A 23864-nucleotide genomic window follows, 5' to 3' on the forward strand; every position below is an offset into this window, starting at 1 on the left:
GATCCCTGAGGGACACTGCTGGTGACTCTTTAGTCTTTGCATTAAGCCAGACAATTTTCTTATTTTTCAACAAAGGGGTGAGTTTAATCTCTCTAGCAAATAGTGTTAATAAACATATTTTATCCCTTTAAAAAAGTGTCTACTTTGCTTCCTAAATTTTTCACAAGATCACATAATATTAAATTAATATTTCTCTAATTACAAATCCCCACCTCCTGAAACCGGATTTCAAAACCTCCTGTCTAGTATTTCCAGCCCATAAGTTGATATCCTCTGTATTTTAATTTCCAGCAGATGTCTTTGGTCTCCATGGAAACTGCTCCAAGGAGGTTTGAAATGTTACGTATTATTTAATATACCTTATATTCACATGAATGTTGCCAGAAGACCCATCACATCTGTTCAAGTGTAAAGTACCAAGGGAGTTATGCAAAGAAATACATTGAATTGAAACTCATTGTAGCCCATCACTGTTGACATCACTGCCCTTGAGAGATTTTCAGTGAGGCTCCTGAGAACAATCTTGGAAAATCAATACTATCAGAAGAAAATGCACCAATTATTATAATCAACAAGCTCATGATAAATCACCATGTTCTATAATCTATGCCACTGAATTTTGGCTACATTTTAAATAAGTGCTTCACTTTTCACTCAAACTCAAAAAGTAAAAAGCATTTACTTGGATTGATGTGGTGATTCTTTGATAGTTAATACAAGCTATAGACTCAAAGTCTATCAAGATATTTAGCTGATCAAAGAAATAAAAATCCATGTCAGATGATATTTTTGCTCATTGAATTTTCATAAGAGAGATCATTTAATAATCAAATTGCTGTTTACCAGTGGGTTTAAAAAGAAATATTACACAACTACATTTTCAATTATGCTAAAGAGAATAATTGAAATGTCTCAAAAGAGCTGATGTAAAACTGCTACTGAAATATTCTTGCATGATGGCACAAATTGCTACATAAGTGTCAGCTTCTTTGGCAAAAGTTCATAGGAAGAATTGGGTACTTGAGTAGGTGCAGCTGAATTGTTCCTGGATAGTGTTGCCTTTTGATTCGTTTCCACTTTATGTTCTTTATGGGAAGTTACCATGTATGAGGAGAGGCTGAGGGAGCTGGGGCTGTTTAGCCTGGAGAAGAGGAGGCTCAGGGATGACCTCATTGCTATCTACAACTACCTGAAGGGATATTGTAGCCAGGTGGGGGGTGGCCTCTTCTCCCTGGCAAGCAGCAATAGAACAAGGGGACACAGTCTCAAGTTGTGCTGGGGAAAGTCTAGGCTGGATGTTAGGAGGAAGTTCTTCAAAGAGAGAGTGATTGGCATTGGAATGGACTGCCCAGGGAGGTGGTGGAGGTACCGTCCCTGGAGGTGTTCAAGCAAAGCCTGGATGAGGCACTTAGTGCCATGGTCTAGTTGACTGGATAGTGCTGGGTGCTAGGTTGGACTGGATGATCTTGGAGGTCTCTTCCGACCTGGTTGATTCTATTCTATGTGTGTGTCGCAAGTACTTGAGATAGCATCAGTGACCTCTGACCAGTGTTTGAACTACTATGTGAGCTTTTTGCTAGACCTCCCTGGGCCTCTGACAGCACTGAAGTTTAAAAATGTGCAAATAAGGGGGCTATTATTGAAGAACTCATTCCCTTTTTCAGCTGAACTGTATTTGGGTCAAGCAAATTGTCAGGGAACAAGCTCACCCTGCTGTCAGTGAGAAAGTCTCTGGAATGAGCCCTGTCAAACCCCTTATTAAAAGACTGAAGAAATACAAAATATCTTGCTGTCACTGTAACACACAGAGTGTCTGAAAATTGATCTCCTTCTCATGAAAATGAGAAATAGCAAGTAAAGAGTTCTGCCTGCTCATTTTGAAATATTGACAAAAAGTTAGGAGATTGCAGAAACTTACTTCGAGGTCTCCTTTGAGAGCATTTCTTCCCAAAGACGAAAGGTGATCTAAAATATATAAATAGAATAAAATTGGCACTGGGTGGGGGGAGGAAGGAGAGAAGAAGAAAGTCACCGTAAATATCCCAAAGCAAAGGAATGTGATTTAAGGAAAAGAATTCAAAGGAAGAGTGACTTAAGGAAGCGAATTATCAGGGAAATGCCCTCATACCAAGTGATCCTGTGGAAGGCACAAGCTCAGCTGAAGCTAGCACAGACAGCAATAGCAATAAGGACACTGTGATCTGATCATCAAATCTTCACTAAAGAGGTCCCTCAGCAAGTAATTGTGCTGCAGGTGCCTTCTCTTTCTGCTATGTGGGCTGATACTTCAGCAATAAAAAATGTCTGCAACCTCACACAAGATTAGGATTTGCCTACTGGACCTGGTTGCTTTATAATCCTAACTCTGAAAGAGAAGTGTAATGCATAATACATGTGACACTTTGGCTCACCTTTTCTCAAAACCAGCTGCGAGGCAAGAGACTACGAGGCAAGAGAGCAGTCCTAACAGCTACGAGGCAAGAGAACATTCCTAAACAGCTATTCTCATGAAGCACCTCTTTGGGAAGTGGGACTTGTTGCATGTAGCTCAACTTAGAGCATGTGGAGTACAAATGTTTCTCATATTTGCTTTTAACACCTAGGAAGCATTTCTCTCCCTTCTCTATGGACTATTGCTGGTGTTACAGTGAGAACAGACTAGGTAATGTACACAGTAATTAGAGCGTGCAGTATTACACCAGCAGTATTGCTCACTGAGGAGTCAATGCACCTGTGGGATTGATTCTTGGCTTTGTATTGTGCTTATGATAACAGAAAGCTCAGCATTGAGGGTTTAACTAGGATTAATGACTGACTGTGTTAACGGCCTGCAACTCAATTGTTATTCCTTCATAATTATGTTTTACATTAACATAGTTCCTTTCTTTGAAGTACCTTAATTTTTTTGTATCTGGTTTTCTTCAATGCATTTATATTCCAAGTAGCTGTGGAAAGATGTGGGCAAGGGCAACAGCTGTTTTGTGCTTAGCAAGAGTGCAGAGGTTTGAATATTAGGTTTGTAGCCCTGATGAGATTGCTGCTCTCTGCAGAGGAACTACAGCAGTGGATTAACAAACCCACATACTTATTTTAACAGCCTACTCCAAAGGGAGGACAAAGTAAACAATAGTTTGAGCACAGCAGACTCCTAAAGATACTTTCAAGTATATCACTCATAGGTTTTTATGTGAAGTTATGGTAGTTTTAAGGAAGCTATGAAATGAGGGAGCAGATCCTTGCTACTAGATTACTCTAATCTTCTGTGGCTGAGTGGCAGACAGCCTCAAAATCCTAATAAGAGCTGTGTCCAGGACAGTGAGACATACATAGTTATATCCCTGTATATGTTTCAGATAATGGCTGGACTTTATGATCATAAAGGTCTTTTCCAACCAAAACCATCCTATGATTCTACACTTGTTTGTGGTAGTAAATGCTTCACCATTACCAGCAAGGCTCAAATATTAATTTGCCCACGTTTTACACCATCTGTGGAATTAGAGATATTAAGTCAAATATGGTATATCCCAGAAGGATGTGCTAAGTTCACAGTAGAAGCTTCACTTCATTGTATGGTTCATTGCCAACTGTCTTCCAACTGAACTGTGAAACACAAGAACTTTGTGTTGTCATGAAGAAACAATCACTTAGTAATCCTCTAACTCACAGCAAGGAAAAAGTCTGTGCAAGTGTGTGTTGTAAAGCAGCTGTATTATGCTATTCACAACAATGAAAAAAAAAAGCCCCACTTCCTGAAGATCTGGGCATGAGTCTCTGCCATTTGACATCATAATATACTGAACCAATTCTCCTTTCATGTTGTAATCTCCCATCCGGAAATGAAACAGAAGGCTCAAGTGATCAGAGGCTTGGCACTGCAGAAGAAACCTCAAGTTGTATATTAGTAATGGACAGGTATATCATGAATCTCACATAAAAGGTGAACAAAGGTCAAAGAAATTGAACATAATACTGCCACAAGTAGTTTTGTGCTGAATAAAAGCATACATAGTCACTGGAAACCTAAGTTTTCATGAATGTGTTTTTCAAACCTCAGAGTTTAAGCCTGGATATTTCGATGAATGATTCAAAACCAACAATCACTCCAAAACTCTACCAAAAAACACTATTCCACTCCCTGGGTCAGTGTTAAGAAGGGTGTGATTGAAAATTCAGGTCTAGCTTTTAGAGATATTTTCTGGATTTCTGCATTTGAACTAATGGGAAAAGTGATGGCTGCTTCATATTACAGTTCTGAGTGAATATCAAGAGCTGCATATTGTCATTAGGTCCAGAACTTGATGGACACAGAGCATTCTGCTTCACAAGCATTGTGAAGCCAGTGCACCTGTCTCAAGCAGGACTCCAATGGTCTATCTTGCTCTCACATTCTCTGATGGTCCTATACCAACATACCTCTTTCTGGAGCTCCAACACCAAGCAGAGGAGCTCTTCTTCCTGAGCACACCTCCCAGAGGTGTGCTCATCCCTGACATCTGACAGTGGTGTGTGAGTAGGGCATGTCCAGCAGCCTGACCCCAGGACGTCAGCATGTTCACACCAGAGCTCCATCTGGGAAGCTGTGTCAGCCAGATGGATGTGGGACTTGTGGTATCCATGGCTTGTTATTGCCAGTCTGGCTGAGGTCCAGTGCCCTTTCCACAAGCCCTGCCTGTGCCAACTGCCATACAAACTGCTACTCTCCACCCTTTCTGCTGCACCACAGCCTGTCCACCTGCCCTATTCCCAAGTGCACCACCAATAATAGAAAGTGTTAGAAGAATATTTTAATGCAAAAATAATTTTAAGGAATAAGCTTCAGAAAGCAGGAAGCTCAGTAGGGAACTCCTTAATCTACAAATTTAAGCAAAACAAAATAGGTTTTGGTATTCAAAAGGCAGAAGGTAAGTTCCTTTGTTTCTTCATATCTGAAGTATTTGGTATTTCTGTTAGATTAAGTGAAAGAGATTTTATGACACACAGTGCAAACCTTACAGTGGCCAAACAGACAGGTTGTTTTGGACTGTACTAGTGAACTACAAAACCACTGACAACTTGAAATTTTCTTGACAAGTGAGAGCCTTCTATAGACAGACACAACAGCAACCTCTCTGCTGCATCAAATCCTGCATCTAGTAGATGAGCACTGGTGCTCCATGCCACTCCTAGTTCTATTTCCATCCTCAAACTTGTCAGCACACAACTGGCATTCCTCCTTTTCCCAGCATGCTACTTTTAGCAGCACTATGCAGATTACAATAATATACTAAGACATTAAATAAGCTTCTCTGAGTTCCAGCAGGAGAAATTTTCTAATTTTTTCAATGCTAAATGTTTCAGAAATATTTTGATGGGAAAAAACCTTCCAGCTTCAAAAAGCCACTCCAACTGTCTTTAAAAGTATACTTTAAGGTAATATTGGCTCCAGTAAGGTATCCTTTTTTATATATAGGAAGATAACAGAGTTAAATAATAATCAATTGTAGAATCCTTCTGGCAAGGCCTGATTTCAAAATGCAATTCTCCTAGCCTAGGCTCTCTAACTCACTATATATCATCATAGATTCCATCCTTATTGACTGAGCTGGGAGGCCTGAAGGGCTGTTAAAGTCTATAAAATCTATTTAAAGAGTTTCAGCTGTGGCATTTGGTAGAAGCAACCTGACATCAGCTAACCTGAAGTACTTTATCTATGCAAATAAAAAAAAAAAATCACTGTAATTCTTAACTTTAAGGCAGAAGCTTTACATTTATTTATTTTTTTAATATTTGGCCACATGATAAAATGCAACACGTTTTAAGCATCTGTTTTTCTCCTAGAAGTTTACTCCATAATGTGGTAGTTTCAGTGGCACAATTTTGTGAGCTGATAATCTCTAGTCTTGGCAAGCATTTCTACTGCCTAGCCTCCCAAAAGGTCCACGCTAAGAGAAACAGCTGTGCTACCTTATGAGGAGTGGTTAGTTACAGACACATCACAGAATTCATCTAATTATCAGTACTACACAGAGTAAAACCATTTGATATTTTTGGGCCCTGGTTCAACACTAAAATGCACAAGAACTGTGAGGAGAGGTAATTTCAATACATGCCTAGCTCCTGCTGAATAAATACCCTCTATTCCAAATATGGTTGTTGAGGTTTGTTTATCGTAGAATCAACCCAGGTTGGAATCATGGAATCTCTGCTGGACCCTCTCTAGCAGATCCCTGTGCCTCTTAAACATGTGCTTACACAGCTTAACAACTGTTCTTAAGGAATCAATCAGGTTGGAAGAGACCTCCAAGATCATCCAGTCCAACCTAGCACCCAGCCCAAGGCAGTCAACTATACCATGGCACTAAGTGCCTCATCCAGGCTTTTCTTGAACACCTCCAGGGATGGTGCCTCCACCACCTCCCTGGGCAGCCCATTCCGATGCCAATCACTTTCTCTGACAACAACTTCCTCCTAACATCCAGCCTAGACCTCACCTGGCACAACTTGAGACTGTGTCCCCTTGTTCTGTTGCTGGTTGTCTGGGAGAAGAGACCAACCCCACCTGGCTACAATGTCCCTTCAGGTAGTTGTAGACAGCAATGAGGTCACCCCTGAGCCTCCTCTTCTCCAGGCTGCACAACCCCCAGCTCCCTCAGCCTCTCCTCATAGGGTTTGTGTTCCAGGCCCCTCACCAGCCTTGTTACCCTTCTCTGGACACATTCCAGCACCTCAACATCTCTCTTGAACTGAGGGGCCCAGAACTGGACACAGCACTCAAGGTGTGGCCTGACCAGTGCTGAGTACAGGGGAAGAATAACCTCCCTTGTCCTACTGGCCACCAAGCTCATCCAGCCCAACCTAGCACCCAGCCCTATCCAATCAACTAGACTATGGCACTAAGTACCCCATCCAGGCTTTTCTTGAACACCTGTCATTTCTTGGACACTTCAGATATTTATTTGAACCAAATATTGACAAAGTTAGTGTAGGTTCAAATGTCACAGCTTTCCTGATTCCGGAATGTATAGGCCTGCGTGAGCTGTAAATCATCCAGCATTCAGTTCCAAACCAAAAAGACCATTCTCCCTAAGGTGCAGACATATGAATTTGATAGGTGGACTGTGCAGACATATGAATTTGATACTGTGACACTGTGATACTGTGATATTCACAGTATCACCAAGGTTGGAAGAGACCTCACAGATTTTCAAGTGCAACCCTTTACCACAGAGCTCAAGGCCAGACCATGGCACCAAGTGCCACGTCCAACCTTGCCTTGAACAGCTCCAGGGACAACGACTCCACCACCTCCCCGGGCAGCCCATTCCAGTAGCCAATGACTCTCTCAGTGAAGAACTTTCTCCTCACCTCCAGCCTAAATCTCCCCTGGCACAGCCTGAGGCTGTGTCCTCTTGTTCTGGTGCTGGCCACCTGAGAGAAGAGAGCAACCTCCTCCTGGCCACAACCTCCCCTCAGGTAGTTGTAGACAGCAATAAGGTCTCCCCTGAGCCTCCTCTTCTCCAGGCTAACCAATCCCAGCTCCCTCAGCCTCTCCTCGTAGGGCTGTGCTCAAGGCCTCAACCCAGCCTCGTCGCCCTTCTCTGGACACGCTCAAGCATCTCAATGTCCCTCCTAAACTGGGGGGCCCAGAACTGAACACAGGACTCAAGGTGTGGTCTAACCAGTGCAGAGTAGAAAAGGAATTGGTCAGATGTCACACCAAAAGTGGTAGTGGTCAACAACTCTATGTCTGGATGGAGACTGCAGGGAGACAGTTTGCACAGGCCTGTAATGACAGGCCAAGGGGCAGAGGCTAGGTTTGAAACTAGAGTGGATTTAGAGTGGAACTTATTTAGGAATAAGTTCTTTACCTTAAGGATGGTGGAACCCTAGAAAAGGTTGCCCAGGAAGGTAGTTGAGGTGCCACTCCTGGAGATCACAGGATCACAGGATATTAGGGATCGGAAGGGACCCAAGGTCATTGAGTCCAACCCCTCTGACAGAGCAGGGCCACGCAATCTAGCTCAGGCCGCAGAGGAAGGCATCCAGAGAGGCCTTGACAGTCTCCAGGGAAGGAGACTCCACAGCCGCTCTGGGGAGCCTGTTTCAGTGCTCTGTGTCCCTTACAGTAAAGAGGTTTCCCCTTGTGTTGAGCTGGAACCTTTTATGCTGCAGCTTCCATCCATCACTCCTTGTCCTATCCCAGGCAGCAAATGAGCAGAGCCTGTCCTCCCCCCTCAACCAGCCCTCAGATATTTATAAACATTTATCAAATCCCCTCTCAGTCTTCTCTTCTCCAGACTAAAAAGTCCCAGGCCTCTCAGCCTCTCCTCATAAGCCATGCCCTCCAGTCCCTTAATCATCCTTGTAGCTCTCTGCTGGACCCTCTCCAGCAGATCCCTGTGCCTCTTAAACATGCACTTACACACCTTAACAACTGTTCTTATGGAATCAAGGAACAGCTTTCTAATATGGGGACAAACAAATCCTCTAACTAGATGGACATTTTCACATTAGATTCTTCTGGTTAACTTATCCAGCCTTTAAAACCCAGGAACTGTGAAATTCTTTTCTTTCATTTTTCTCTGTTAGATCTTATTTCTTTTTGTAGGATCACAGAATCATTTAGACTGGAAAAGATAATCACTCCTAGCTCCATTCCTCCTTTTGCGTTCAAGATGAAGAAAGGAGGACAATCATTTACAACCAGTAGGTGATGAAAGTGAATTGACTCCAAAACTTAGGGAGGAAAATGTTGTTGAAGCCATGAAATCCAACAGAGCAGTATAACAACCAGCAGTACCCAAAGCATGTGCCAGCTTAATGAGCTACCTTGAGCAACAAGGAATGGAGCTACTACAAACAATAGGAGAGCCCTGCAGAGGGACCTGGCCAGGCTGCATGGGTGGGCAGAGGCCAATGGGATGAGATTTAACAAGACCAAGTGCAGGGTTCTGCACTTTGGCCACAACAACCCCAAGCAGCACTACAGGCTGGGGACTGAGTGGCTGGAGATCAGCCAGGAGGAAAGGGACCTGGGGGTACTGATAGATAGCAGCTGAAGATGAGCCAGCAGTGTGCCCAGGTGGCCAAGAGAGCCAATGGCATCCTGGCCTGCATCAGGAACAGTGTGGCCAGTAGGACAAGGGAGGTTATTCTTCCCCTGTACTCAGCACTGGTCAGACCACACCTTGAGTACTGTGTCCAGTTCTGGGCCCCTCAATTCAAGAGAGATGTTGAGGTGCTGGAACATGTCCAGAGAAGGGCAACAAAGCTGGTGAAGGGCCTGGAGCACAAATCCTATGAGGAGAGGCTGAGAGAGCTGGGCCTGTTTAGCCTGGAGAAGAGGAGGCTCAGGGGTGATCTTATTACTGTCTACAACTACCTGAAGGGACATTGTAGCCAGGTGGGGGGTGGCCTCTTCTCCCAGGCAACCAGCAATAGAACAAGGGGACACAGTCTCAAGTTGTGCCAGGGTAGGTATAGGCTGGATATTAGGAGGAAGTTCTTCACAGAGAGAGTGATTTCCCATTGGAATGGGTTGCCCAGGGAGGTGGTGGAGGCACCGTCCCTGGGGGTCTTCAAGAAAAGCCTGGATGAGGCACTTAGTGCCATGGTCTAGTTGATTGGTTAGGGCTGGGTGATAGGTTGGACTGGATGATCTTGAAGGTCTCTTCCAACCTGGTTGATTCTATGATTCTATGATTCTATGATTTTGCCTTCACACACTGATCAGAACTAGGTAAAGTAACTTATTTTTAGGGAGTAGAAGTGACAAAAGAATCATAGGACTGGAAATGATATCTTAAGTATCTAGGATTAATACTCTTGAAGCAGCCCTCTTCAGAGCACCAGAAGAAAGAATGGCAAATATAAGAATATTTTCAGGAGCAACAGAATAAGAATATACAAAGGGGAGGATGATGTTTACATCAAATAGCTGTTTGAGTATGCATACAGTTCTGAAGGCACAAACCAGCTATTGACAGCACATGTTTTATTTTTCAAATTGATTTTCATAAGACACTAAAGCTTTTTTTATTTCTTCCTCTGCTTCTTCCACAAGGCAGCCTAAGTATAATCTAATTTAGCGTGCAGGAGTTCTGGATCCTTGTAAATGTAATTATTTGGAGAGAAGGTGTTGAATGGTTGGGGGTTTGGAGTCTGAACAGAAGCCAGGAAAGGAAATAAGAAACGCTAGGAAAAGCAGCGTAGCAAATAGACAGAAATCCTATTAAATACTTAAACATGAAGAAAAAAATAAGCATAAAGAATACACAACTAAAACAGAGTGGAAAAACAGTTTCTTGCATATATTTCTTACACCTAGAACTCCAGTAGATTTTATGGTTTGTGAATCAGGCTTCTAAGAACTGAAGATAGGATCGATAAATCAAATAAGGAATTGGGAAAAAATATATAGTAAAGAAAAAAACCCCACCTCTCATTGTAATAGATAATTTGGGGACGGTATCTATTGTTAAAATAAAATAATTCACCTAATTATATATGGTAAAATATTTTTTTACAAAGGAAGACATACTTAAAATTTGACTAGAATCATAGAATCACAGAATCATAGAATCAACCAGGTTGGAAGAGACCTCCAAGATCATCCAGTCCAACCTAGCACCCAGCCCTATCCAGACCATGGCACTGAGTACCTCATCCAGGCTTTTCTTGAAGACCCCCAGGGACGGTGCCTCCACCACCTCCCTGGGCAGCCCATTCCAATGCCAATCACTCTCTCTGGGAAGAACTTCCTCCTAACATCCAGCCTAGACCTCCCCCACCACAACTTGAGACTGTGTCCCCTTGTTCTGTTGCTGGTTGTCTGGAAGAAGAGGCCACCCCCCACCTAGCCACAGCCTCCCTTCAGGTAGTTGTAGACAGCAGTGAGGTCACCCCTGAACCTCCTCTTCTCCAGGCTGCACACCCCCAGCTCCCTCCCCCTTGTGTTCCAGGCCCCTCACCAGCTTTGTTGCCTTTCTCTGGACATGTTCCAGCACCTCAACATCTCTCTTGAATTGAGGGGCCCAGAACTGGACACAGCACTCAAGGTGTGGCCTGACCAGTGCTGAGTACAGGGGCAGAATAACCTCCCTTGTCCTACTGGCCACCCTGTTCCTGATGCAGGCCAGGATGCCATTGGCTCTCTTGGCCACCTGGGCACACTGCTGGCTCATCTTCAGCTTACTATCTATCAGTACCCCCAGATCCTTTTCCTCTTGGCTGCTTTCCAGCTTCTCAGACCCCAGCCTGTAGTGCTGCTTGGGGTTGTTGTGGCCAAAGTGCAGAACCCTGCACTTGGCCTTGTTAAATCTCATCCCGTTGGCCCCTGCCCACCTATCCAGCCTAGTCTGTGAGAAACCATATAACAAATTGATGCTTTAGTTAAAACTACTATAAAAATAACTGCAGCCATGATTAAATATGCATTTTTGAATTTATAAACTTGCCCATACAGTCCTGTTAGGTTTTCATATGTCAAACACTGAAAATAAAACTCAAACACTGAAAATAAAACCCAAACACTGAAAACACACCACAGAGTAACCAATCCACAAAAACTTCCCTTCATCTCTTATTTTCCTTTCAAGTGTTTTCTACTATGAGACTACCTTTAAAGAGTGAGCCATTTATTGGTTGTTTCACCTATATATACTCCCATCCAAGACAGATATTCCACATAAGGGAGCAGTCTATCTCATTTGCTTCCAAAGTTCATTATACTCCTTTTGGTCTGTACACAGACTATTTTATCCAAACATCATTTTCTCTCTTTTTGACATTTTCCCTCTTTTTATCTGTTTCTTGGCTGTCTCTGATGGTATCTGTTTTGTACTCTTTGAGACTTGTAACTCCCGTCACGGAAAATAATTTTCTTTTCCTCCATTTATTTTTCAGCACAAAACATACCATCTGTCAAGGCAGTGTAAATTAGTAGCTAAATGGAAAAAAAAAAAGAAGACTTCTGATATTTTAGTGTGCTGGAACATTATAAGATTACTGATGATAACTGAGACAGATGACTGATGAGGCTAAGAGATTGTTTACAAAAAGTGTCCTACTAGAAGTTGTTTGAACACAGTTTTACTACTGAGAAGGAAAATAAAAACATACTAATTTTTCTAGCACTGCTGACATTAACAAAAGGAAAGAAACATAAATCCCCACTTAAGTTTGGTTTGCTAACCATATTTAACAAAAAAAGTTATTTTAAAGAAACCTCATTCCCATTAAATTCGGTCTTTCTGATCAGATCATTATTTGTACTGTCCCTAGTATGATAGGAGCTCAAATCTGTGGATATGTAGAAACAGAGGGCAGTTTCCACTCTTGTTAACAGGTTTACTTACCAGTGTCATAATAGACTTGTAGAGACAATTCACACTTTAAAACTTGCATATTGCTTGCAAATTGCAAGCTAGACAAAGCAAAACACCATCATCACAATGCTGGAACAATCTTTCTCTAGGAAACTAACTAATAAACATTCTGTGGTCTTAATCAATTACATGGTTTATACTTTCATGACATTTAAGAAATGAGTTATCATTCCATTGCATGCAAAGCTTATAGTTGAATTTGGCCACTCTTCATTGACTGGTTAAAAGAATTGGGAGAGTAAGCCAAACACCAGCTTCTTAAATCATAGAATCATAGAATCATAGAATCAACCAGGTTGGAAGAGACCTCCAAGAGCATCCAGTCCAACCTATCACCCAGCCCTAACCAATCAACTAGACCATGGCACTAAGTGCCTCATCCAGGCTTTTCTTGAAGACCCCCAGGGACGGTGCCTCCACCACCTCCCTGGGCAGCCCATTCCAATGCCAATCACTCTCTCTCGGAAGAACTTCCTCCTAACATCCAGCCTATACCTCACCTGGCACAACTTGAGACTGTGTCCCCTTGTTCTATTGCTGGTTACCTGGGAGAAGAGGCCACCCCCACCTGGCTACAGCCTCCCTTCAGGTAGTTGTAGACAGTAATAAGATCCATAGTGGTCTCCTTACTGTGTCAGAAGCCAGAATTTGAGAGTGTTGTTCCTTTTCTATGGTCACTGCCCATGCCTATAGCAAATGAGTTCTCTGTAACAAATGGGGTCTCAGTTCAGAGGTCATGGGTGGGATTATCCAACCATAAAACCAGCACCTATGCCTAACTCCTGACATCCAAGGTCACTAAAAATCTGGACATTTTAAAGCATTTCAGTTTATAGAATTCTACTAAAACAACAAGTATGCAAAACCACTTCTGACATAGTGAGGCAAGAGTTTGCCCAACAGCAGTCTCTATTCAGACTGAAAAATATTTATGTATTCTAAAGTAACTAGGCAGTATTAAGATCATAGGAGACACTTCAGGAGACAAGCTTGCATGCAACAGCAGTGCAGTGTTTAACTCTGAGAAAATGCTATGGAGATACCAATTATTAATAATAAACCCAAGTATTTTCTTGCTTTCAGCATTATCTCTTTTCCATGGCACTTTGCTGCAAGAGCACATTACAAATGATCATGCTATCAAGACTAGCATCTGATTAGTGGAAGTTTTATCTTGAGTTTCATTAATATAATGAGGAATATAATTTTGATGACTTTTAAAAGTGAGGGTGCTTCAAGACTGCCCTTCTCAGGCAGAAAATTGGGAAGCCTTGAGCTCTGTGGTAAAGGGTTGGACTTGATGATCTGCGAGGTCTCTTCCAACCCTGATGATACTGTGATACTGTGAAAACAGAGCAATAATAATAACCAAAATAGACAGTACAGCTGAATGGATCACAATGCACAGCTTTTCATGATATAGTGAAGAAATGAAACAATCAAACAGTTGCCATCCTTAACGCTAATTCTACTTCTCTTGTTTATTGGAGACTGTGATCATAGTTTGGCAACAAAGCTGGTGAAGGGTCTGGAACACAAGCCCTATGAGGAGAGGCTGTGTGGCCAGTAGGACAAGGGAGGTTATTCTTCCCTTGTACTCAACATTAGTCAGGCCACACCTTGGGTGCTGTGTCCAGTTCTGGGCTCCTCAATTCAAGAGAGAAGTTGAGGTATTGGAACATGCCCAGAGAAGGGCAATGAAGCTGGTGAGAGGCCTGGAGCACAGCCCTGTGAGGAGAGGGTGAGGGAGCTGGGGGTGTTTAGCCTGGAGAAGAGGAGGCTCAGGGGTGACCTCATTGCTGCCTACAACTACCTGAAGGGACATTATAGCCGGGTGGGGGGTGGCCTCTTTTCCCAGGCAACCAGCAATAGAACAAGGGGACACAGTCTCAAGTTGAGCCGGGGTAGGCATAGGCTGGATGTTAGGAGGAAGTTCTTCCCAGAGAGAGTGATTGGCATTGGAATGGGCTGCCCAGGGAGGTGGTGGAGGCACCGTCCCTGGGGGTCTTCAAGAAAAGCCTGGCTGAGGCACTTGGTGCCATGGTCTAGTTGACTGGCTAGGGCTGGGTGGTAGGTTGGAGTGGATGATCTTGGAGGTCTCTTCCAACCTGGTTGATTCTATGATTCTAAGCCACATATAGATTCATTAAGGTATAACATGTGCATTTCCCTCACCTACACCACAGGCAGAGTAGCAGAGACGATTGCTTCTCATATTGAACCACTCATGACTCTTAAAACACTTAACCAATTCTATCATTGACCACTCATTTAAGGATAAAATAAAAACAAAAGTAAATGTATGCAGAGTTGCTATCTGCTAAATTTATACAGCATTCTTTATTTTGACAGATATGTAGTCTTTTTCTCCATCCAAACATGGCTGCTGGGGAAATTCTATTCTACCTGACCACTTAGAGTTTAACTAATTAGATTTGTCATTAATTTGTTCCTTTTATTCCTTAGAGAGAAACTTGGTTTAGATTCTTGTCTTCTGACAGACAATTTTTTACTCTGAGCTGCTTTCTACTAAATAAATCCGTTTCTATAAAGTTTATTTTTGAAGTTGCAGTATGTCACAGATTTTAAAGCTATTTGCTTTAAATTTCAAATAGCAAATTTAATCTTTGCAAAGGTGCTGAGTTTTGTGAAACTCTGTGCCATTGTTTAAATTTTTGCTGAGGGGTAATAAAAAACTAGTCAGCATTTTATTGGCTGTGGCAGTGGGAGACAGCATAAGAAGATTTCTGGTTCATATGCATTAAAAGCAGTCTTAGCTGCAGGTTGCAAATCCTCTGAGCTAGTTACATTCCTATATAAGCATGTCTTCTGACTGTTTAGAAATGTGGTAGCATGGGAAAAAAAAAGATCACATTTGTTGGCTGTTTGAGAAAACTAAACCATTAACCATTGTTTTTTTAAAACAAAACTTTCAAACTCAAACTCCTGAAGGCAAATAAATTTCACTATTCCATGGTATCACTTATGGGCTTAATGCAATTATTGTGTCTAAGCTGTTTGTATTTTCATATCTGACACTACTGTACACAAGCCTATTACAAGTGTGAGTTACAGTGCCTAGTTCTCTAGTTCAAGCCACAAGGACTTCTAGGAGTGCCAATTGCACAAAAAATATCTAGACAGCCAACATAGAAGCAAGTATCTATTAGGGCATCTGGGATAGACAAATTCTTTCATGCTTAACTCATTGCCAGAAACTTATTTAGAGAGATAAGAATGAAGGCAGAAATGTTTAAGCCTTTGCTCTTTATCCTTTTAGGTCAAGACATCAAGGTAACATTTAACTTTATCCTTCATAAGCAGCCTGAATCCTATTTCTGCACTTGGGGAGAAATTAAGGAGCCTGTACAGGAGCAGTTTTGGTTAGCATAATTGTTGCACTGCTAATGCAAAAAAAGTGGCTTCAAAGAAAAAAGTGCCACTTGTAAGAAAGTCTGACACTGATTACAATTACCAAATTCTACAGGTACCAGTAGACTTATATTTAAAAGCTGAATAACACATAGTACGTTGTGGTGGTTTGGATGTACCCCGCCCCCCCACACTTTAAAAGATACCCAGACTAGTCTCAGCCAGCTCTGGGAATATAAATGAAGCTATTTATTTACAGCTAGCACAATATACAAGCAGATATTTACAGTTATATACAGAAATATACAAGGTAAAAATAATACAGAAGCACAACTCCCCTCCCAGAAACCTGAGTCTCCAGGAGGGGCTATCAACAACCCCTGCACCTTCCCCCTGCCCCTCTCAACCTTACCCCAGTCCTAAGGAAGGATAGAGGTTCAGCCAAGAGGTTAAGAAGCAAAGTTAGTGGAAGGTGAGGTTAGGGAGATGCAGCTCAGTCAAAGCCCAGCCCAAAAGTGAAGTCAAAATGGCGAGAGTGTTATTTAATGTTTACATTCTTCTTCAGCAAGACTCTGAGGGAAGGAGACATCACCATTGTTTTCCTTTTTCACAGCCTATTATCTAGTTTTTCTTACCAAAACGTTCTAGCTAGCTTCAAACTAGCACACACATGATGAATATCACAGGAAAACACTTGCTTCTAGAGGTATTCGTATTTAATATTAAAGTCAGATCAGCTTTACATTCAGTTAAAATAGAACTCAGGAGGTGATCTTCATTGAAGAAATTAGCACTTGACAATATTTCTCATAAGAATGACCTTTTCATCCAGCTGGAAGAAGGAAATCCCTTCTCATGATGCTTTCTGTTCATTCTTTTGTCTCCATGTGCTAAACCGAGTCTCACTGAGAAATTCGTGTTCTTTGACAGCATTTTAAGTGGTCAAATCGAAAGCAGTAAGTTCAGAGAATTTACAAATCCAGTTATTTATTGAGCACTTATTGTGAAGCAGTCCTTTTAGAAAATAAGTTCATCACAGTAGAATCTTCCCCACTAGGAAATTAGTAGTGATATTTTATTAGAAGTTGGGGCATCTAAATACATTAATAACTGGTACTGTTGAACATGAATAGCATAACTGGATGGAAAATCAATATACCATACCAGTTCCTTAATAATTTCTTCTCTCTCCTTACTAAAATATCTTCTTATTCTTTATTACTATTAAGTAATATATATACTCCCAAAACTGAATCTGTAAATTTAATTATATATTACCAGATTTCAGAATTGCTTCTACTGTTTTATACTACTCACCGTATCTATTATTGTACCTATGTCAAGCTTTGCTGGGGAAGGTCTAGGCTGGATGTTAGGAGGAAGTTCTTCCCAGAGAGAGTGATTGGCATTGGAATGGGCTGCCCAGGGAGGTGGTGGAGTCACCATCCCCGGTGTTCAAGAAAAGCCCCTTAACTTAATGTATCTTACAGGGCAGTTTCTGTGATTCAGTATCAGTTTAAAAGTAATGTTGGCATAAGCAGGTGAAAATCACTTCACTGAGTTGAAGGTCTCATAAATGGATGATATAATCTGTTAATATAGAAATAAGAAAGAAGTAAACAGTTCTTTGATGTCATTTCATCAAACTTCTAGCTCATAGAAACCAAGATGCTTTCACAGTGGTAGAAGGGGGGGGGGGGGGGGGGGGGGGGTGAGGCGGGGGACACAGACAACTACATGAAGGGAGGCTGTAGCCAGGGGGGGTTGGTCTCTTCTCCCAGGCAACCAGCAACAGAACAAAGGGAAATTGTCTCAAGTTGTGCCAGGTGAGGTATAGGCTGGATGTTAGGAGGAAGTTCTTGCCAGAGAGAGTGATTGGCATTGGAATGGGCTGCCCAGGGAGGTGGTGGAGTCGCTGTCCCTGGAGGTGTTCAAGTGAAGACTGGATGAGGCACTTAGTGCCATGGTCCAGTTGACGGGATAGGGCTGGGTGCTAGGTTGGACTGGATGATCTTGGAGGTTAATTCCAAGTTTCTATGGTTGATTCTATGATTCTATTAGAAATATAAAACAGAGTAACATGGAAACATTTCAAATAAACAGTTTTCAATACATGAAGAAATACCTTTTATAAAACCAAAGCAAAGCAAAACCCACATGTGTCTACATGCATTACTTTGGTAAATGAGGCTATGAGGGCAACCTACTTTTTCCTAGCAACTTGAGGGGTCATCCTTGTGCAGCAGCAGATAAAATATTGAAGCATTTCTTATAAGGTAATTATTTTTAAAAGGCTCTTAAGCATTTGAATGTGTCAGAATACTCCAACAGCAGTACTTTTGAGATGAACATTTAAAACCATTTAGCCTCTAATCTACCATGTTTGAATCAAATTAGCTTTTCTCACTTGTCCCTCACCTCCCTAAAGCTTATAATAGTCTTTCTTGAGAAACCTGACAGGGAGTCACCATATTGTAATGTATCGATTTTAATCCAGTTTCCTCTGCTATTGTGGATTTGGAAATTCTATTAAATTAGTTAACATGTCATTCAGGGAGAGAAAATAAAAATAAATGCAGGCCTCTGGATGTGGTTATATGCAGTAAGTGAACTCAAAGATGTTAAAACCAATTTGGTAATGACAGGGTATTTCTGCAATACTAATAGCAAGTAATCTTGACTTGAAACAGCATTTCTTAAGAGTGTCTAAATGTATTTAACTAAACGTTTTTATGCCTCAAGTTGTTTGGGATATAGCACCAAGCATATACTTGGCATTTTCTGTCCCAAACACGAGCTGTAAATCAAGAGACATTGAAGAATTCTGCCCTGAAGGAACAAGGCACTTTGAAGCACTATTTTTTTTAAAGTAGCTCCATGGAAGAATTAGCTAGAAAATACACAAATTAAATTAAATTAAAATAAAAAGCAGTAATAGTTTTATAAAATCATTAGACTGAAAAAAAAAATCTTCAAACATAAAAGATTGAAACCTGCTTTGAGATTATATGTTAATCAGAGGAAATATTTTTCTGAGGTTCATATGTTTAAACTGAAAAGAGTATATAACTGCATATGCAGGAAGGAACACCAGTGTGAGAAGAAGTCAGTGCCTGGGGAACCCCTTTTCTCACCTAATCTTTCATATTTCATTACATCACATTAGATTTGGCAAGCACATGGAGACGATTTTATCACCTTGTTTCTGAGAGATAAAACTTCAATTGGGTCTTACACCCTGTCAGTTTGTCTGCCAGAGGTGGATATTTATTAAATCACTAGTTAGGACCATTTCCTTCCTTCCTTTTCCTGATAGCTCTTTTTGACCTCACGAAAGCCAAAAGCCTTCATCTACAAGCACAAAAAATTGTGTCCTCCAGTAATGACTACCTAGCCTGTCCTCACACAATCTCTGACTGGAGATATTTTCAGCATACTGCATATATTTTCTACTTGTCCGGTGAGGAAAGATAAATCTTTTTTGTCTTTCATATGCATAAAACATCACCAAATAGTAATCTTGATCGGTGAATGGGGTAGCTATTGGTCAAATGTCTATGCTTCTTTGAACTACAATTTCCAGATGTATGGGATTCACATTCCTCTTCTGTTTCCTCACAAAGCAAGCATTCTTTTTTTCTTTGAACTAGTATCAAGTATTAACAATTCTCAGTGCAGAATAATTCCATTTTCTTTCATCAATGGGCTTAAACAGGAGTAAAGGCTTGAAGTAATAACATTTGAAGCAATAACATTTTACTCTTGCATTCAAGCCCTGAAGGCTTTTTAATTCTTTAATAAATCTTTCAATTTCTACTTTTCCAACAATTTATCTCAGCCAAACCATTAGTAAAATGTACTGAACTACTCTACAAATGGAAAAAAAGCCAAACTTGAAACTTTGATGGTACATTTTTGTAATCCTAGCTACCAAGGTTTTTTTCCTGCCTCTCAAATAATAGTTGTGCATCCGATGCTGAGTGAAAAAGAGTCCTATTTCTGATCAAATTAATTTAGAAGCTGTCAACCTAAACTCCCTTGTGATATATGAGGTGTATAAAAACCTGATGCTTTCAGGTAATACGTCAGAATATGAGTTGTCATTCTCAAAGTGGGTAGTAGTGATAGTTTATATAGAAACCTTGAAGGTATGCTGAATACAGAAAGCAATGCAAGAAATTTTACCCAGTCTACAGGCAGCAAATATGTTGATCTTAGTCCAGTAATGGGAATGGAACAGTTTAACTGAGGTGATATAAAAAAATGTTTAGAAAAAAATAAAGTAAAATGTTCTAGGCATGGGGTCCTAACAGCATTTAAGCTTGTCTAGGTTGATTTGAAATAAAAGTCAACCTAATCAATTCAATACTGTGAGGCATTAGACAAAATGAATAATCTGTGTTTATTTTGATATCTAGGTGATGATTGAATTATATTTATTTCTTAGGAGGGCAAACAGTAAGAATCTTTATGAGTATAATAAAAAATATTTTAGGAGAAGGATGAAAGAAGGAGCTAGTAGTGAATCACCAGTTCAGGAGGGTTCCTTGAAATTGTGAATTGAGAGGTGTAATATCTCCTTTGGGAAGAAAACAGAAGTCTTTCAGAATCAACAGCTATCAAGCTCTTTATCCCATGCCCATCAATCATGTCTTCCACATAGGACAGGGAAATTACACAGAATCTGGTGCTGGTGATAGATTGGTGGTGGAGTAGCTGTTCCTTTTACAAAAATACCTGTCTATAGTTTCTATGAGTAGATTAATCATTCAAGGATGAAACTGGAGATGAGAAACAAGACTTAAAGCCTTAGTTGAAAGCAATTATAAAAGTAAAAAATTTGCTTTAAAACAATGACTAGCAAAATGCTTCATCTGAGTATGGATAGTTATTTTCCTTCATAAAGTCCTCTACAGAGTGTTTGATTCCAGTGGGCCTGTGTCATAGTTTCTTTAGTGGAATAATCTGTGGTATTCTGCCTTGTACCTCTCATTGGCCTTTCCCTACTGTGCAATAATTTAGGATGATTTTGTAAGTATGCACAACTTGGTTTGTTGTGGTTTTGTATTATGACAAGGTATCTCTATGTATCCTGATCATCATATCACAGTATCACAGTATCACAGTATCATCAGGGTTGGAAGAGACCTCACAGATCATCAAGTCCAACCCTTTACCACAGAGCTCAAGGCTAGACCATGGCACCAAGTGCCACGTCCAACCTTGCCTTGAACAGCTCAAGGGACGGCGACTCCACCACCTCCCCGGGCAGCCCATTCCAGTGTCCAATGACTCTCTCAGGGAAGAACTTTCTCCTCACCTCCAGCCTAAATTTCCCCTGGCGCAGCCTGAGGATGTGTCCTCTTGTTCTGGCACTGGCCACCTGAGAGAAGAGAGCAACCTCCTCCTGGCCACAACCACCCCTCAGGTAGTTGTAGACAGCAATAAGTTCTCCCCTGAGCCTCCTCTTCTCCAGGCTAAACAATCCCAGCTCCCTCAGCCTCTCCTCATAGGGCTGTGCTCAAGGCCTCTCCCCAGCCTCGTCGCCCTTCTCTGGACACGCTCAAGCATCTCAATGTCCCTCCTAAACTGGGGGGCCCAGAACTGAACACAGTACTCAAGGTGTGGTCTAACCAGTGCAGAGTACAGGGGCAGAATAACCTCCCTGCTCCTGCTGACCACACCATTCCTGATGCAGGCCAGGATGCCACTGGCTCTCTTGGCCACCTGGGCACACTGCTGGCTCATGTTCAGGTGGGTATCAATCAGCACCCCCAGATCCCTCTCTGTCTGGCTGCTCTCAGCCACTCCGACCCCAGCCTGTATCTCTGCATGGGGTTGTTGTGGCCAAAGTGCAGCAGCCTGCACTTGGAGCTATTGAAGCCATCTCCTCGGACTCTGTCCATCTGTCCAGGCAGTCAAGGTCCCGCTGCAGAGCCCTTCTGCCTTCCTACCCAGCCACATCTGTTTACTTATTTGTTTTCACTTAAGTTCTGGCACCTCTTTTTTAATTTAGAGAAAAGAAAGGCCCAGTTGAGAAACATAGAATGATTTCAACATTCATAAGTGTTTGCTATCTCTCCTAATAGCTTGGTATTTCTGTGCCCTTCAATTAGCAAATGACATTAATTTATTTATATAGGGAGGAGCAGGAAACAGAAGGTGATAAGTGGTTAGTGGTTCTCAAAAGTACATCTTTACAACTGTGTCTCGTTTTTTTCCCATATAATACATTCTTAAGAACAGTTGAGAAGTGCACAATTTTGCAACTGAGGAGAAAAAGAAATTACAGTAGTTAAAGATAATTTATACCCCAAAGTCAAGCAAACTGCTGCATTGCAGCACTTACCCTTAAGGCATCAAGGAAAAAAAATGAGGTTTTATTCTTTGTGACCTGAGCTTTATATCAGCGTTTTTGAAGACATTAATACTGTCCTATGCCATCAAAGTACTACCATGGTATTACTGTGGAATCAATGTATGACTCTCAAAAGCTTCCTGGTTCTAACACAGAGAATACTATGGATACTTCTTTAAAGTATTCAGAAAGAAAACCTAAAAATGTAAGCTAACAATATTCACACAAATTAAAAATCAAACCAAAACAACAAAATTGTTGACCACTTAGGAGACATTTCTAGAGGGAGTGATTTGCTATTGGAATAGACTGCCCAGGGAGGTGGTGGAGTCTCTATCCCTGGAGGTGTCCAAGAAAAGACTGGATGAGACACCTAGTGCCATGGTCTAGTTGATTGGATAGGGCTGTATGAGAGATTGGACTGGATGATCTTGGAGGTCTCTTCCAACCTGGTTGATTCTATGATTCTATGATTCTTGGTTTTCAAGAATTGTATTCCCCATTTTCCTTTAGTCCAATGATCCAATAGCCAGGTGGGGGGTGGCCTCTTCTCCCAGGCAACCAGCAACAGAACAAGGGGACACAGTCTCAAGTTGTGCTGGGGAAAGTATAAGCTGGATGTTAGGAGGAAGTTCTTCACAGAGAGAGTGATTGGCATTGGAATGGGCTGCCCAGGGAGGTGGTGGAGGCACCATCCCTGGAGGTGTTCAAGAAAAGCCTGGATGAGGTATTTAGTGCCATGGTCTAGTTGACTGGCTAGGGCTGGGTGCTGGTTGGACTGGATGATCTTGGAGGTCTCTTCCAACCTGGTTGATTCTATGATTCTATGATTCTATGATCTGAAGCTGATGAAAAAATGTTCTATGAGTTGAAGAAGAATATTATGCTATAGAAATAGTTTGAAAAAATTGTTTACAGAAATATACATATTTTTAAATGTCAGCAGGATTAACAAGATAAACAAATCTATTCCTAAAAAGACTTTGTCAGGCTACCATATCTGCTGGACATTTTTATTCTACACAAGTATGACAAGAATGACTGTAGCTTTGCGAGGTCTTTTTTTCCTCATACTTAATTCCTACAAACACTCAATTTTCATTACTTTTTTAATTGAGTTAAGGTTTCATGATGCATTTAAGAAGGGCACTGATCTTCTGAAAATGTTAAATATAATATGAAATGCAAGGATGGTACTTCTTGTAGATTCATTCACTACAAATCAACAAAAAAAAATGTATGTAGCATGAAGGAAAATATGATCATTTTTGTCTTTTTTTTTTTGTCAGAGGGAATGAAAAAGGACTTTTATGAAGTTTAAAATGCATTGAATGTAACATTTTGCTATGGTCATATGTTAGAAAAGGAGCTAAACCCAATAAGATACAGTGTAGAAGTACATGCAGGCTATTATACTGAAAATAATGGAGGATAAAGGAAATTGGAACCAAAGGCACTAAGACAAATTATCAAAATAAACTTTTTTTTTTTTTTTACTTTCACCAGGCAGCAGCACTACCAAGAGGAAATGCAGTTACAGCAGACTGAAAATGGAATGCAAGTCAGTCATTCAACTCTACTCAATGCAAGACAAAACCCCTCATAAAATGCTGAAAGAAGAAAATTATTCTCCCTTTTTAGCACTGATCAAGCCTTAGTTGGAAGAAGGTCTTTGGCTTTTGCTATTACATTTGAAAATAGGAGGTATGTAGACTTCTATGGAGCAGAAAAAATGAGATTCTCCTAAGAAAATGCAGCCAAACAAT

Source organism: Pogoniulus pusillus, chromosome 19 (genome assembly GCF_015220805.1).
Source record: "Pogoniulus pusillus isolate bPogPus1 chromosome 19, bPogPus1.pri, whole genome shotgun sequence".
NCBI lineage: Eukaryota > Metazoa > Chordata > Aves > Piciformes > Lybiidae > Pogoniulus > Pogoniulus pusillus.